Source organism: Myripristis murdjan, chromosome 18 (genome assembly GCF_902150065.1).
Source record: "Myripristis murdjan chromosome 18, fMyrMur1.1, whole genome shotgun sequence".
Taxonomy (NCBI): domain Eukaryota; kingdom Metazoa; phylum Chordata; class Actinopteri; order Holocentriformes; family Holocentridae; genus Myripristis; species Myripristis murdjan.
In genome coordinates this window covers 17,145,953-17,162,407 of record NC_043997.1, presented here as the reverse complement: position 1 = coordinate 17,162,407, position 16,455 = coordinate 17,145,953, and the positions used below count along the sequence as shown (strand labels likewise).

At 43.7% G+C, this 16,455-nt stretch overlaps 1 protein-coding gene across 1 annotated transcript in view; it reads right to left on the bottom strand.

The window, feature by feature from the left end:
• The window catches only part of LOC115376148 (receptor-type tyrosine-protein phosphatase delta), a 410,683-nt gene that overhangs the window by 255,345 nt on the left and 138,883 nt on the right, over positions 1 to 16,455 (bottom strand). The window contains exon 5 of the mRNA XM_030075622.1: positions 1,852 to 1,925. The gene's annotated coding sequence lies outside the window, so the exon portion shown is untranslated. The remainder of the gene's footprint in view (positions 1 to 1,851; positions 1,926 to 16,455) is intronic.

Genomic DNA, 16,455 nt, shown 5'->3' with positions numbered 1-16,455 from the left:
CCTCTGGGGGAAACCATAGCACTGCTCACTGATCTGCACACTGAGGAGAGGGCAACTTGTGTCAGGCACACATAAAGTCTGTATGTGCCTTTAACGGCAAAGTGCAGTGCAAAATGTGTGGCATGGTATTTTGAGGTGATTTATTGAGCTGCTGTGGTGACTGTGGTGGTGTCGAGTGCTGCAGAGACATTTTTTTTAGTCCATAGAGAAACTAGACACTCCTTGATCATCCACATCCATATGCAAGCACAATGGATCACAAATTAGATTAGTCTATGTCAAAAAGTTCTCCCCTACAGAACTCAGAATATTAAGAGTAAACATCATGTCAGTGCAATTTGTAAGTAACGCCTATTTCTATGGATAGTGCTTACATAACAGAACTCTTTGAGAAACTTGGTCTATTGAAGGATTTTTTAAAATATAGTATAGATAACCCTAACCATTGCCAGAAAAAGAGGTATTTTTTGCGCAGTGGTGGGCGTTTATGAATTGCTTTCGGAACATGCAAATGCTCAGAAACAGGCGGTGGTGCCAAAATAGAGCAAGCAGTAAAACTGAAGCAGTGTAATCCCTATTTATGAACAGGGAAAATGCCTGCCGCCATGAGGTTTTCTATGAGTAATGCTATAGACTTTTAATTATCCCAAGCAGAACATAATAATGATAACTAATAATAAAGATGATAGTAGTATCACTTGTAGCAGCAGTTTGTTTATTTATTTGTTCACAATGATTCATTGCAGTGTAGTTGAGCATTCCTGGTGCTTATAGTCACGCAAGCATGCAAGTACTGCATTAAGTGCCACATAAGTGATTTTGCTCATCTACGTTTGCCGAGCCAAACACTTCTACCAAAAAGCTCCCAGTGGCAATGTTATATTTCTGTATGTGGACAGATGATGCTGGTTGATGCACATAACATGATGATTTTTGCATGTGGGTCAACTAGCAAACTCCCTGCTCATTATTCTCAGGAAGTCCCCTGTGTGTGTGTGTGTGTGTGTGTGTGTGTGTGTGTATGTATGTGTGTGTGTGTGTATGTGCGCACTCAAGCACAGAGCTATTTATGTGTGCTCAAGCCTGCACGTTGTCCTAAAATGGCCTTCCAGTCCAGGGCATAAATGCTGCGAGTGGATGCTGCATCTTCAGAAATGACTGTGAAAAATGATGTCCTCTAAAAGCAGCAGTAGAGATTCCTGTACTCCAGGGGGCACCATTAGCATGCTTTATGTGTATCATTATGCTTAGGCTGTACAGACACTGCAAGATTTCTCTCAACCAATTAAGTGGCAAAGTTGCCATCCAGTGCAATTGCCAAACAGCTTCATCAGTATGTTTTCTTTGAACACCTACAGGAAATGCAAGCATAGGAGAGAGTCATCCCGATCTCTGAAATGTGTACGGGACAGCAACCTAATTACAACGGTTGAAAAAGGAGAGAAAAACTTTCCCTGGAATTTGTAGAACATTCTAGTGAAGTTTCACCTGAGCATGAAATGTAACCTGTGATGAAAACATATTGGGTTTGCCAAGCTAAAGAATGCAGAGGACTCTACTCATTTTTTCATATCACAGAATAACAGTCATAGCGCTTAGAAATCAATATACTACAGTATGACTGGACAATGCATCACATGCAGCCATTTGACAACAAGTCCATTGTAACCATATTCAGTCGCTTGATCCTTGATTTGATTTCTACAGATTGACATTATTATTTCATTGATTTAGTGAGTGCATTGACATTTGAGCATGGCAAACAGGATTATGGTTACGAGTGAATGTCATAGATGGAGTGTATACATTTTAAATAACACAATTTGTCTGGAAATAGAATGTGGATCTTACCCGCTTGGAATAGTAAATTTGCGATTGCTGCCTCGGACCAGAGTGATGAAAGAAGAGAACTCCTCAGAATTTCCCTGGAGGGAGGGAGGGATGGAGAGGGAGGGAGAGAGAAGGAGGGAGAGGGGTCATAATGTGTTACGATCAAGAGTGTTGTATCATCACCCAATCAGCACCAGCCAGTCATAGAGCACAGAAAAACGCCACCGCTGCGGTTCAGCGTGAAGTTTGTTTTTCAACGAGACGTGAGGCGATCAAACGGGCCGTCCTTCACATGTAGCCATTATGCATTATTACAGCATCAGGACAGTTCTGATGCGTTCATCATCATGCCTCATATGCTTCTTGAGGAGATGGTTTACCACTTTGCATAATGAGAGCTGCTAAAAATAGACGCCTACAAAAATAGACGCCTACATGGATGCTGCTGACAATGTTTCCACACACACTGAAGACCACAAAGCAGGATGTGTGGTCATGTCTGCTTGTAAGTAATAATTTCTGACAGTCTGACTCCTTCCCACGCATACCCTTAGTTGTGTGCAAGAAAGCATGAATATCTGCGCAACACACACACATATAGTGATACACAAACACACGGTGATGCAAATACACACACAGACATATGCATACCCAGAGCCTTAATTGATTTTGCTAACTGCTGTGTTTGAATTGATGGCTGTAAGATAATAGGGAGACAAGGGACTTGAGATGATTCGCAAGGAGCAGAGGGGTCCTCTTCATTCTTGCACACATGTGCACACACATATACGTACAAACAAGCACACACAAACAGTTTCCCTGTTTGCTTCACAAATTGCCACGACCCAGGTTATCGCTCAACAACAGAGCAGGAGCGCATTCTTGAAAACAGTAGCCTCAAACTTTGTTGTCGCTGCAACTCAAATGATTGACAGACAGCGCAGTTGTGTTCCTCTGTTGTGACAATGACAGATAAATGAGTGTTCGACACTGTGGCACCAATTCACCATCCCTCTTGTATTTATCGCCCCCACCCGATGTTGTGCATCTTCAAAGAATTACACATTTAGTTAATGCGTATCTAGCTCGACTTTTTGCATTTGCAATCCTATCTTCAGTTTTTATTTATTTATTTATTTATTCTTTGCCAAAGCACTTGATATGCAAAAATCATCTGTTTACTTTTGAGATCAAAGTTTCTTTCTCTCTCCCCTTCTTCAGTTTCCTCATCTAAAAATGGACTCCTTTCATTATGCGAGCCAACAAAAAGCGGCGTCTGCTCACGCGGCCCACTCCAAGCATACTGATTAATTAGCTTGTATAATTAGCTTAATGATTTAGAGAAACATGGTCGTGGCCACCCAAGAAGCTATGCTAATGGACCGCTGTCTATAGCAATTAAAATGCCCATAACTTAACACTGGTGGCTGAGAAGTCCCGACAAGTGGTGCAGACAAAGTAGGTGTGAAGATGGTGCAGTATTCCATGTATTGTCATATTAGCTGGTGTGTTAATGAGCACCGGTGTGTTTATCACATTGTGATCATGTTGCAAGTCATGTGTTTGTGTTGAGTCATACTTGCCACAAGAGCAGACACTACAGGAATGGAGTGAGAGTTAATGAAGTGTTCCCATTTCTCACTATGACGATTAAACTTTGGTGCTGACGGCACACTTGGTGCACTTAGACCTCAAATTAGACTTGAAGTGTGATGTAAGATTCTGAAAGACTGGAGCCTGCTTTTACTGTCACAAAGGGCAAATTGAACCATCGCTAAATGCCAGATATGTTAACCCTTTCAAATATGGTCTCTGTGTGAACGTAAAAGGTGCATGAGTTAGGATGTATAGTCGCGGATTTTACAGTATCCATTAGATATGAGTCAAACTAGGCAGTATCTCTGCTCTCTGACAGTAGCATCAGCATTCCTGGCTGCACCTGAGACATAAATCGTCCATTTATGACCTCCCCAGCAACAGTAAGCAATAGAGACACCAGCTCTGCTCATAAAACCACCAGTATGTTGAGGAGGAGGTGAAGATATTACTTATCCATACACTCACGTACAAAAGACCGGTCAAGTGAGAGCAGTCAGAAAAAAACCCCACAAGAATCCAAGATTTTTTTTTTCTTTGACTGAACGCTACAAAGATCACACCAAGTCATAAATGAGATAATTTACTACACAGTTCATTGCTGACAAGGCCCAGGAATTATGGCACTGTCAGGCTTGAGCAAACAGCCCAGGAAATGGACTGTGGAGTGCAGGGTATACAACAGGGCAAGTTCATTTTTGCAAGACAGCTTGAATACCAGGCAAAAAACATTACTTCTACAGTACTTACAGGCTACAAGTCGCTTTAATAAATTTATCATTATTAAATACTCATCCTCAAACAGATCACTATTGGCTCAAATAGATCACTTTTGTCTGAGACAATACCGACATGCTCCATATGCCACATTCCTAAAAGCTTCTGTAATGAAACAATGTAAGGCAAATGTGTCATTAGGATTCTCAGCACTCCCAAACGCACTAATTGCCACGCAGTCTTGGGAACAGCCTGTCTGCGTGTTGCCAGCAGGTGCGATGCTTTTCACTTGTGTGTGCTGAACATCACAGTCCTGGGTTTGACACCATTGTGTCAAAAACTCAGTGCTCAGCTCGTCAGCTCTGTGGTGCGCTGTGCCCAAACACGCCAGCTAAAAATGAGCACTTGGGAAGTGATCTGCCTTTTGCCTCCCGTTCCCTTTCCCTCGCCCCGCTCTCGCTCTGTCTGCACCCACAGCTGGCTCAGCGGCACAGGGTGGTGTTACTGCCAGACGCAGATGGAATTAGTTCGTGCATCATATATCTGTTAAGGGGATGTTGATGAAGACGCTGCTGTTTCATTCAGCATTTGCGTCATGGAACCTAAAAAAAAACCCACAAAAAAAAAAAACCCAGATACGTTTTAGGTGGGAGGTGTGATGAGACATTTGCATAGGTTTGTAATAGTCAGTTTGATGTTGACACTTGCCACGTGAGCACTCTGTGAGAAACGTGCCGATCTAAGCTTCAAAGATACAAAGATACAAAATTCAGGAAAATCAGCTGAGTGCGTGGAGCAGGCAGTGAGACTTAGCTGTGTGTGTTTTTGATCTGAAAACTCTATTCGATGTTAATGTAAAATCTGGCACAATTAGACATGTTTTGGTGCTTCCCTCCTCTTCCTTTGTGTAATTGCTGATAGTTTGATAAAGGTGCCTCCTTATATTTCAAGTCAATCCCTGTTTTTTTTCTCCCTTGCACACAAATATGACTTGTTAGTTTGAGGCAAAATGACTCACACCTTCTTCCTGCCAATGTGTTCAGTCATCTTCCTCTCTCGCCTGCTCTCTCTCAATCATTGGCAATTTGCATCCCTCTCTCTCCCTTCTCCTTATCAGTTCCTTTTCTATCCCTCAGCATCTTGATTTCCCATCAACAAGCCATCCCAGCACTGATGAGAGTTATAACGAAGGAATGTAAGTCAGACAGCAAAGAAGGGAGGATCAGTCAATGAAGGATGTGGGATAGTGTTGTGACGGTGTCAAAGGGATGGTGTTATGATGGTGGCAAAGGAGGCATAAGAGACTTTACTTAGACATGACTTTTGTACCTCCCCCCTTTCTACAATCAAAGGCCTTCTATCAGCAGAGTTTTCCATCACAGTGAAACTTTCCATCATGCTGAAACTGCTCGTCCCCAAAGGCTATCATAATCTGCTCGGCATGCATAATGTTAATCATCGGTGTCTCATCAACACAACAGGATAAGTTTGCTGTCAGTGCAAAGAGGCAAGCGTGTGAGATATAGGATGCTAGACGGAGACAAACAGAGAGGAGGCACGTACGGAACGAGGAGGGACTGTGAGAAAGAGCAGGAGACAGAGTGAGATGCTGAAACTGAGTATGATACAGGAAGATGCACTAAGGAAGGACAAGGAGAGGGAAAACACATTAAGGCTAAAGTGGAAGAATTAGATAAAGAGAGGGCGAGAGGAAGAGAAAGAAAAGGAGGGTAGCTCCCATCTGCCTTTGGGGCTCTTAGGAAACACTACGCCCATATCTTCTCTCGCTTTTCCAGTCAGCTTTGCAGAAGATGATAGCATTGATCATCTTCTTAAAAGACCGCTTTTCCTGTCACCGTATCACCTCGCGTCATTAGGATGACTGGTTGAGTTGCCTTAAAAGGTTTCTCTCATGTCTGGCAAAGGCTGCAAGCTGTTAAGATTGCTTTCCATGGCCCTGCCTCCCTTCACTTGGAGAGGCCGCTGACAAATCTAAACACACTTCGGTGTCCATCACATTGATTTTCAGCGATCAGCTCTTTTTTTTTTTTCAGATCTGACATAATGAAAGGGGGGCAAAGTCAGGCAACAAAATCAACTCAAAATGGTATTGAATCAGGACCCAACAAAGAGAATGCGAATGGCTGCATTGATTTAGACTCTTTGTTATTGGAAACATATGCACATCCATCAAAGAACCATATAATTCCATCACTCTCATTTCATAGTTTTTCCCTCGTGACAGATACTCTATTTCTATTGTCCTCTATTGTCCCCGCCCCCCGGTTCCCTCCATGGAGTTCCCACTCTCAAATCTCATGAGTGCTGGGTGGCTGAAAAAAGCAAATAGATTTTGTTCTTGAGATCGCTCACATTTCCTCCAATATAAATCCACTTGTCGCCGCATAAATCTTGAGGAAGTTTGGGCCGCCCTGTGCCTCTGCTTATTAGCCAACCGGGGATCAATTTATCACCTTTGAGGACAAAGAATGGAGGCGTCGGGGGATTCTCTCCATCCCTTTGATTTATGGAGTCGGAGGAGAGGCAGGGCATTTTTGGGTCATGCAAATTCTTCTCAGCACAAGTGCCTGCCCCTCCTACCTCCTCTTCCTCTTGAATTAATTTCTTTGGCAGTGAGAGGAAGAGTGGAATCTATAAGTACAGTGGGAGGTACGGGTAGGGATGAGCAGGTAATAGTTGTTTGAATAGGCTCGAATGATGGAGCTGCTTAGTTGCACTGACCATCCATCAAAGGATTCTCCTCTTTCAAATGATGCTTGAAACGAGGGTTATCCAATCTGACTGAAATAGTCAGTCCCAGAGACATTCACAAATTCACAGCACACACCTCAGATATGCCAGCACTGCTTTGATGTAGTTCCCACTGCACACCACTAGTCTGTGCTATTGTTCTAGCAAAGGCTTTCTCCACTGCTGTGACCCACTTTCGTGTCTCAGGAGCTACAGGAATGTGCCTGCCCCACCTCACCTGTGCTAAGTGGCTACCTCGTCTCGGCAAAGAACTACAGTGCCAGGTTTCCTGCTTTACAACCGCCTCATTTGTAATTGTCCTCATGTAAATGATGGGTCAGGGTTGGGGGCTTGTGGGAAATATATTTCTCGCAAAGCAAACCAGTGGCGAGCCAGCTCCAGTGAGGTTGATGGAGTGCTGCTGGTTTTGTGGAGTGGTTACAGGGCAGGTTTGACACGTTGCATCACCTATTGCTTGGCATACAAGCGTGAATCCTGTGTGATCCAAACCTCTTATCATCAGACACTGCAAGATGTGGGGAATGAGGAAAAAGATAGAGGCTCTGTTTTTAGGTTACTGAATGCACTTGGGTGTCAGAACACTCATTCATTCTGTACGTTGTGTGTATGTGTGCGTGTGTGTGTGTGTGTGTGTGTGTGCGCTGAGGCTGGATAGCTGCATTGGAAAATGGTGGAGCTGCACAAGATGTGTATGTGTTTTTGGGTATGCACACATGTTGTTTTCTGTTTCTGTGTGTGACAGTGCTTGCACACATTAAAATGGAGCCCCACGTGTGCGGTGCACCTCCACCACCCACATTCATTGAAGATCAAACCAAAGTCCAAACCTTTGCCTTTCTGAGTGCATCTTAACTACAGACTGTGAGCAAGCTTAGCTTCACAACTCACTCTCCACCGTCTTGGCTCGCGTCCATGCTCATCCCTCCACATAACAAATGAGCCTGCACCAGCCAGCAGATTTCTCCAACACCTACCGGTACCGACACATCTTTGTCATCCCCCCCTCGCCTGCGCTCTCCCTTGCTCTCACTCCTTTTTCTTCCTTGTTTAGGCACACTCTACCCTTTTCTTGTGGTGGACAGCATAAGACTCGCCGTTTGCTGAGTGGGCAGCAGGGAGCGGAGGAGGGAAGGAGAGAAATAGAAAGATAGAGGCAGAAGGAGGAGGGAGGAAGGGAGTTATCTAACAGGATTAAAGGAGAACAATGGAATGGAGAGCACTTAAAATACTTATGACATGAGCCCTCTTGCAAAAAGGAGGGGATGAGTAGCAATAGCTGAATCACTCTTGAGGCTCTCTGTACTGCACAATATGCTTCTCTCTCTCCTGCCCTCTCTCCTGTCACCTGTGTCTCTCGTTCATTCTCCCTCTGTCTCCTCCCCTCTTGTTCTCACTCTCTCTTACTGGCCTGAGGACTGGATGGGTCTCAGGGGAGCCATGTTAATAATGTGAGAGAGAGTGGCCTTAATTAACCAATGAAAGGAAGGGGTTTCCATTCAGAGACAATGACAAGAGCCCTTCCTCCTATGATTCGGCTGTGCCTAGGTTGGAGGAGAGAGAGAAACAGCTGGGAGAGGTAAAGTGAGGGAGGAAAATCGAGGCGTGTCAAGAGGGAGAGGCAGTGGAGATGAGGAGATCAAGGAGAAAGAGAGATACAAGGAGAGATCAGTTTTCAAAAGGAGGGCAATGAAGATCTGTAGAGAGCGCCAAAGAAACGGGACAAGAAAGCGAGACATGGAGACAGATTGAGATAAGCTAAAGAGAAACAAAGAGAGAGAGAGCGATTTGGCAAAAGGCAGAGCATTCCAGATTACAGCCAGTTGGGGTAGATAGATGATAAAGTATGTCCTGTCATCAGCTGGGCTAGATCAACTGCTTGGCCCACTTCTGTCCCAAACCAGGGAAAAGGGAGGAGGGGAGATTTCACAGCAAGGCCAGACAAATTTGTTAGTTACCTTTACCGGTCTGCTACACACACTGTGTGTATTGAGACGTCGGCAGCAAATAAGAACAAATATCCTTCTTCCCACCACCACCAGACGGGAATCAGAAAGGTGGAACAACATGACAAATATCCTCGGGGCGGATCGAACTTCCGGGAGAGAGGAGCACTTCAAACGATCGGCCTGCCCGCGCCAGCCTCCCTCCCCATCTGACTCGCGAAGATAGCAGCCGTCTGGCAGCTCGGTCGAAAATACACACACAGACGCGCTCCTTTGCACACAGGTGTGTACGCACACAAGCTTTTACATAAATACACACAAACCTTTGTGAACCCCTCTCCCAAAACATCCTATCCCTCTCAGAGAAAGGCGCACACACTCACACACACACATGCATTCACACACACAAGCACAGTCTGCCACCCTTTGTAAATTAAGTTATGACATATCTTTTGCCCAAACCTTGACAATTGACTACACTTTGAGTGTATTTCAAGGCAGCAAACTAATGTGTTTACACTTGCGGTAAAGAGATTCCACTTGGCGCATAATGTGTGCGAATGAGGTCTCTGGAGTTGCCGCTGCCTCCCTTTTTATATCACATAACAAACATGTGACGGCAGTGGGAGAGAGAAACTCTCCAGCCTTTGTAAATAGGGCACCATTTGAATATTTCACACATGGCTAGTGTTTATTGAGCATTCATTCCTTTTGAAACATCAGCTCTTCCAAAAAAGAGAGGAAAGCAAATATGTGAAACTGCATCAATAAATAAGGATACCACTGTGCATGCGTGTGCGTGTGTGTTCGTGTGCATGCTTTTCGCCCTTCTTCTCAGGAAGAGATATTGAATATGCCCTTGCTTGTTATGTAAGGGGCGAATTTTAATGATGGTAAGATCATGGCAGTATGCACAAAATAATGACAACTTGGCCGCCCGGTAAATCGACCGAGAGGTTTGGCTTTTGGTGCTGACTCTCCAAGGAGAGGACTCAGGGAGCTTCTGGGATTTGAGAGGTAAAAGATAAAGGCTCTGCCACGCTGGGGATCTGTGACTGCCGCAATTTTCAGCTCTGCGCCGTGAAAGAATCATTACGATAAAAAAATAAAACCTGATGGAATAACTCAAAAGCGTAATCAGCCATTTGCAGCGGGAGAAAGGGGGTTGGAGGAAGGCATCGTGGTCATGGAGAGGAAGAACGAGGCGGAAACAGACAAACACAGAGACGAGGGGAGGGCTCAATAACGCTCATAATAAGCAGACAGTGTTTCCGCGCTCTGACATATTCTGAATCCTCGGTGACACGCTCCTGATGTGTGACAGCGAGGGACAGATGGGAAGAGCAGAGGGAGAAATAGATTGAAGGGAGAGGGAGAGCAGGGACAGGGGAAGAGAGGAACAGACTCGGGGAAGCAGGCAGGGAGGGAAGGTGTTGGAAGGAAAGGAGGGGAGGGTTGAATAGAGGGGAAAGTAGAACGAGAGGAGGAAAGTGGGTTGAATCTCCAGACCGGCTGTGAAAATGTGGGTGGAGGAAGTTCGACAGAGAAGAGTTCTCCCTTCCTTTTTCAAGCGTTGATGAAACGCCCTTTAGCAAGGCACTGAAACTCTAGAGCTCCTTAGTGGCCAAACATACAAGAGCATAGAGCAGAGCTGGGCAGCTCCCATATGTGAATGTGTAAATGTGTATAACCCTCCCTCTCCCCCTACAACTACTCCCCAAGGCTGTTGCTGTAAATAAGAATGTGTTCTTAGTCAACTCGCCTTCTCCTATAAGGATTAAGCTTTAAAGGGAGAGAGATGGGAGGGAAAGGAAAGAGGAAAGATAAAGTGATGTAAGGGAAGTGAAGGGAAGTAAACAAAATCACTGAATACAGGATGAGGGAAGGGAGAGAACGGCAAAATGGATGGATAAAGAGAACGAAAGCATAATGTTTGGGGCTCTTAGCGGCTCCAGTAAAACATTTTTTTTTTTAACCTGAAGTTGGCAAATTTTTTCATTGTTCATTTTATTATTTTCCATTGTTTGTGCTTGGATTGCCATCAATTTATGCTCTCCTATAAATAAAGGTTTTTCGGCGATGAGTACCAGACGCCAGCAGCTGTATCTTACAAGTTCAGAACGGTGACAAAACATCATATGAGTATCTGAACATCATATGAGCTCCAGAACCAAGCAATTGTACTCGACATGAGGCTTTCTCACCCACAAAATCTCTTAAGCCAACATAGACCAGCAGGTCCGACCTCTCTCCCCACCTGGTTCACCCTCCCCCTTCTCCAGAACGAGGGTCAGAGCTGGTACTCGACGTTGCGTTTGCCTTGTTCTCAGGAGTAAAAAGCCTAGGAGAAGGTCTCTGATTATTTTGGAAAACAGGGGAGAGCTAATAAGACCCACCCACCTTCTTCTCATTGGTCTCTCAAGTTGTCCATCCAAATGTGAACAGGGAAGCACAACTTGTTAATCATACTAATGCTCTGTATAGGTCTCTTTAATAGTGTGACTGAACATCTTTATTTTGCAAATTGCGCTGTCTTTGGGGAAATTACTCTACAGGGCGGCCAGAAGGGGAAAGAGAAACCCAAAAAGTCTCTTCATCCAGTGAAACCAGGGGTCCAAAGAAATTGAAATTTGTCAAGGCTAACTTTATGCCAACATTTTTATACATGCAATGTTTGTTTACAAGCCTGCAAATTTATGCACTTGCAACAGATACATGAACTATTACTTTGCCTTACTTACTTGTATCAAAGCAACTAAAAAACATCAGCTAAAAAAAAAAAAAAAAAACTGTTTCCAAATGCTCTCAAGCGTTCTCAGCTGGGCATTTTTGGAAAAGCATCCACTGTGTTCAGCTGGGGGAAAAAAACGCCCTTGTGGGCACAGACCCATATAGCCGGAGATACATCAGATAGATAACTGACAGCAGTGCACAGCAAAGCAGCACAGGCGAGGTCAAGGGCATTGCGTCCTCCACCTGCAACTCCTTGCTGATCTGAGACATGAAACAGAGTGAAGGGCACTGCCTCACACGCGGCACTCTCTGAAAGCATGTTGGAGGAGAAAGAAAAAACAGTGGGAATGAAGGAGAAGGGGGAGAGAGAGAGAAGGGGGGAAGTGTGGAGGGGAGGGAGGTAGGTGAGACAAAGTGTCTCGCAGCACAGAGAGGACGAATGACGAAATATCAGAGTGAAGGGGTGTTACCTGAAAGTGGTATGGAGAGACAGAAGCAGACACAGAAGTAGAGGGAAAACAGTGTGAATGGATATTAGAGCGAGGGCCGTTCACCTGGCGTCGATTCGGATGGAGGCGGGAGGGTTAGGAGGAGGGCGGGAGGGAGGAGACAGAACATAGAAGTGTAGAGAATGTGCAAAAGAGAGATAGGGATTCTTCTCTCCTCTGGGAAGCGTGAGAAAAAATCTAGAAAGACAGGTGAGATAGAAAGAGAGAGAATGTGTGAGAATAGGCAAGGGTACTAAGGAGAGGAAAGAGTAAGGTGGGAAGAAAAAGAAAAGCGATAGAGGTGCAGAGTAAAAAAAAAAAAAAAAAAAAAACCTGGGAATGGAGCGGAGATAAAAATAGAGAAGGAAGAGACAAGGAGAGACATTCCGAACAAGTCCAAACTATCTCGCCACAACACACTTATCTCGCAAAGAGCAGACAATACATTATCGCCGCTGGCACTAAAAACAACCTGAATCATCAATAAATGAAATCTGGCGCAGGTGAACGGCACGCAGTGTCTCAAGCGCAGAGGTATCATCGCTCACAAAGGGGAGCGCGATGCTGAGAGGATACAGCCGTGCAGAAACCATTTCTCATTATCAACTAAGCGTCAGTTATTAACGCGGGTCCGTTCAAATGTCTAATTAATGCTGATAGCCAAATGCCAAACCTGATGAAATAGCACGATGAGGGATTAGACTGAATAACAAACACTCTGACCAGCATAACTTTGGCTTGTTGATTAGGTGGCTGAGAGAGGAGGAGGGGGGGTGATACCTCAGGTTCTTTCTCTCTCTCTCTCTCTCTCTCTTTCTCTTTCACTCTCTCTATCCATTTCTCCCCCCACTTCAGTGTCCTTAATGAAGACTCTTTCCTTCTGCTGTGTGCCCCCATTCTCCCAGCTCCCCTCCCCTTGGTCGCTGAGTGCTGTCCTCATTCCATTCTGATGGATGGGGAAAGGGGGAAGAGGCTCATTAAAAATGGCTTTGCTGATTGTGCGAGTAGTGTTCTTTCCAGTGTACATGTGTGTGTGTGTTTGTGTATATGTGTGTGTGTGTGACTGAGTGTGTCTAGCGAGTTTTTTTCCAGGTGCTAGTGAAGCGAGTGTTGGAGGCAGTTCTGGGTGATTCAGCATGCGTGAAAGTATTATTTACAGTATTTTACTGCAATGGGCCCGTGAAGATACCCCACTCAGCGCCAGTGCTGTGCCCCCCCGGCTTTGAATTTACATTATTTGCAGAGCCACAAGCCGGCAAAACCAGGGATGTGGCTTGCAGCAGCCTCTGGAAACCACGAGACTGAAAGGACAAATTGGCCATGGTGGAGACATCAAGGCTGGAGCAGGTTGGGGGCATATGTGGTATTTACGTGTACTTCTACAGAACAATAGGTGACGGGAAGTTACGGGAGGGAGATGAACCGTAACAGATGGTTCTATAATACTCGCCTTTCCTCCGGCAAGTGTCCTCCAACAAACGAAACAAAAACCAAACTGCTCTAAGTACCCTTTTCATGGCAGAGAACATGCTATTCCCTGAGCTGGAGGGAGAGAAAGAAGTGTTTGCTATTGAAAAAGAGCAGTGTGTTCTGAGACAGTTGGAGTGTTATCACGAGAGGCATCAGGGACTTTCAGCCAAGCCTTTAGATGAAGCAATGCCTTAAAATGAAGCATAATCCCACTGTTTAATCAATAAATATCCCTGTGTACTTTTTGCATTCAAACATGCACCCCCACACCCCCTCCAAATAAATTCAGTGTTACTAGTAAATTCAAGTGACTAGCAAATATGTTATGATTTTTCTCAAATATTCAAATATGAACTGATTATCTGAAGGATGCATGCAGTAATTCTAAGAGGTGAACCGCATTAAACTCCAAACTGCAGAGAGTGCATCCATTCACCGGAATCTGAGATATCAGGTTTTTACAGATGTTTAGGACCCACTTCTTGCTCAGGCAGACATGTTTGGAAAATGCTGTAGTGCCGGTGCAGAACAGATGCAGAGAGGGCTTGACTTATAAAGTCTCTCCCTCTGTATGTCTACGCCACAGATGGAGCGGTGACTGACATTTGAAATTGTCACGTAAAGTCATTTTCTGAGTGAAAATTTATAAGCTCATCAGAGCTTTATGTGGATGAGAGGAGTGATTATAATTTAAGAGTGGCCAGAAAATCTGAAAATCACTCCAACCGCTTTTAATTAATAGACTAAATAGACAATATTTTGTATCTGATGGAGCTTCGTTGGGTCAAACATGAAAAGTGCAGCCATACTTGACCGCTGAGGTCACCCATCTTATGTGTAGGAGATGATGAAGAATAATACTGATCCATCATGGCAAAATAGCAAATTCATACACAGTTGTTAATACAAAAGCATTTGTGCATGTTAAAACAATCACATGACCACATCACTAATCTATTATTATAGCCATTATTTTCATGGAAACAGTTGTTAATATGAACACTGGGGCAATTACAAGAAAGTTTTACTATCATTTTTTTTTTTTTTTTGTTTTTTGTTTTTTGTTTTTTGGTTCAGCCCTTTTTTTTTTTTTTTTTTAGAACAATCAAGTTTATATGCATAAATTGCAGTTCATTTCTCTGTTGCACCTGACACCTGTTTTCGATGTGTGCATGACCATTTACACTTGTGAAGAGAGTGATTAGTGATGAAAAAAACCTCAATGTAGTCATCTCCCTTTAGCTGTACAAAAAAAAAAAAAACACCACCAAAATAAAAGCATATACATTCAGTTATCTAACACAGAAAGCTTCAGGAACTCCATGGTTGATGTATTTTCTAAACTGGCGGGTTGCTGAGTTAAATACGCTTTGAAAGGCCATGCCTGAACACACAAGGGAGCCACATGTTTCTGTGCAACCCATCTGTATTTTGCCAGCCTGTGACAAACACAATTTCTGCTCTGATCACTGACATTCTGTAATTGCCGATTTACAATGCCACTGTCTATGAGCAAAATGACAGGGAATGCTGTAACCAATACTGGCACACTGACCGGTTTAGACAAAAACTGAAAAGGAGATGCTTAATTCTCCCTATCGAGCATAAGAGACTCCAGTTAAGGTAATTGCTCCAATGATCACCGTCAGAATCACTGATGAGTTCAAACTTTTGTTTACAGACGATAATAGCTTTCGCTTCTATTACATTCTCATTTCACAGTTATATTGTTGATCTGGTATAATAAGAAATGTAACAATGAAATGAGGGTTGTGATAGCTCCGTGGAGATATGCAAACAAGGACGCACACAAACAAATTGTAATGCTGAATAATTCAATACATACTGTCACATTTAAAACCTCATCGATGGAAATGTATTTAGCTCAATATTTCAACTTAACCACTTGAACTTTACATATATACATACCAAAATCACTATAATGACAGTTACACAGGCAGGCCGTCAGCTGAATGCTAAAAGGCGGTATATGTCAGCCTTCAAACAGATCTGACAGTCACCACTTTTGTAGTTTGAAGTTTCAAAGCAACATGAGGCAAGAGTTTGGCAAGAGTTTCAAATAGGGAAAAAGCAAAAGTATCAAATTTGGCAAGGACAACAAGTCTTGAGAATCATGACAACATACAAAAGATAGATAAACGGACATTTAACAGGATGGTTGCTAGACACAAAAAAAACTCAGAAATTACGTCAGACTTTACTCAACACCTCTATAACACAGTCTCAAGACTACTACATTGTGAGCCGCACAAAGCTGGTATTTATACTGTAGCAGAGTTACCACTCAGAAACACTACATCTCCAAGGCCAACGCATAAAGACCTAGGACCTGATGTAGGAGCTCTGAGCAAATGAAAAATCTAATCGTACAATGGGCCATTTTCACACTTTTTCTTCCTCTACATTCAAGGGGGTTTACATTTGGAGAAGCCCAACTTTTACACATGACCTGCATGGACAACAATCCTCTGGGAGATGCAAGATCTGATGATTGAGCTGCATGTTTGTAAAGGGCCATAGGAGAAATAGGAGGAATGATTTTACAGGAAAATCAAGACAGCACCCAGTGGTTCTATCTTGATATTTCAATATGCTGTATACACTTCTAAACAAAGTAGTTTCAGAGATACGAGGATGGCTTCAGACACCTAAGGCGGTCTCCCAAATCACCAGAAATAAACATCGTTGAACCTTTAGGGAAAGTTGTGGAGTGCAAAGTGTGAAGAAGATTTCCATCTTGAAGATTTTTCATCTTGATGAATAATCCCCCTACAGTATCTCTCTGCACAGTGTCCAGGACTTGAATATCCACATCTGCTCTGTACTTAATATTCATGTATTGTGTTGCTGAGGTTGAGATATTTTAAACATGGGCTGGTGTCTAA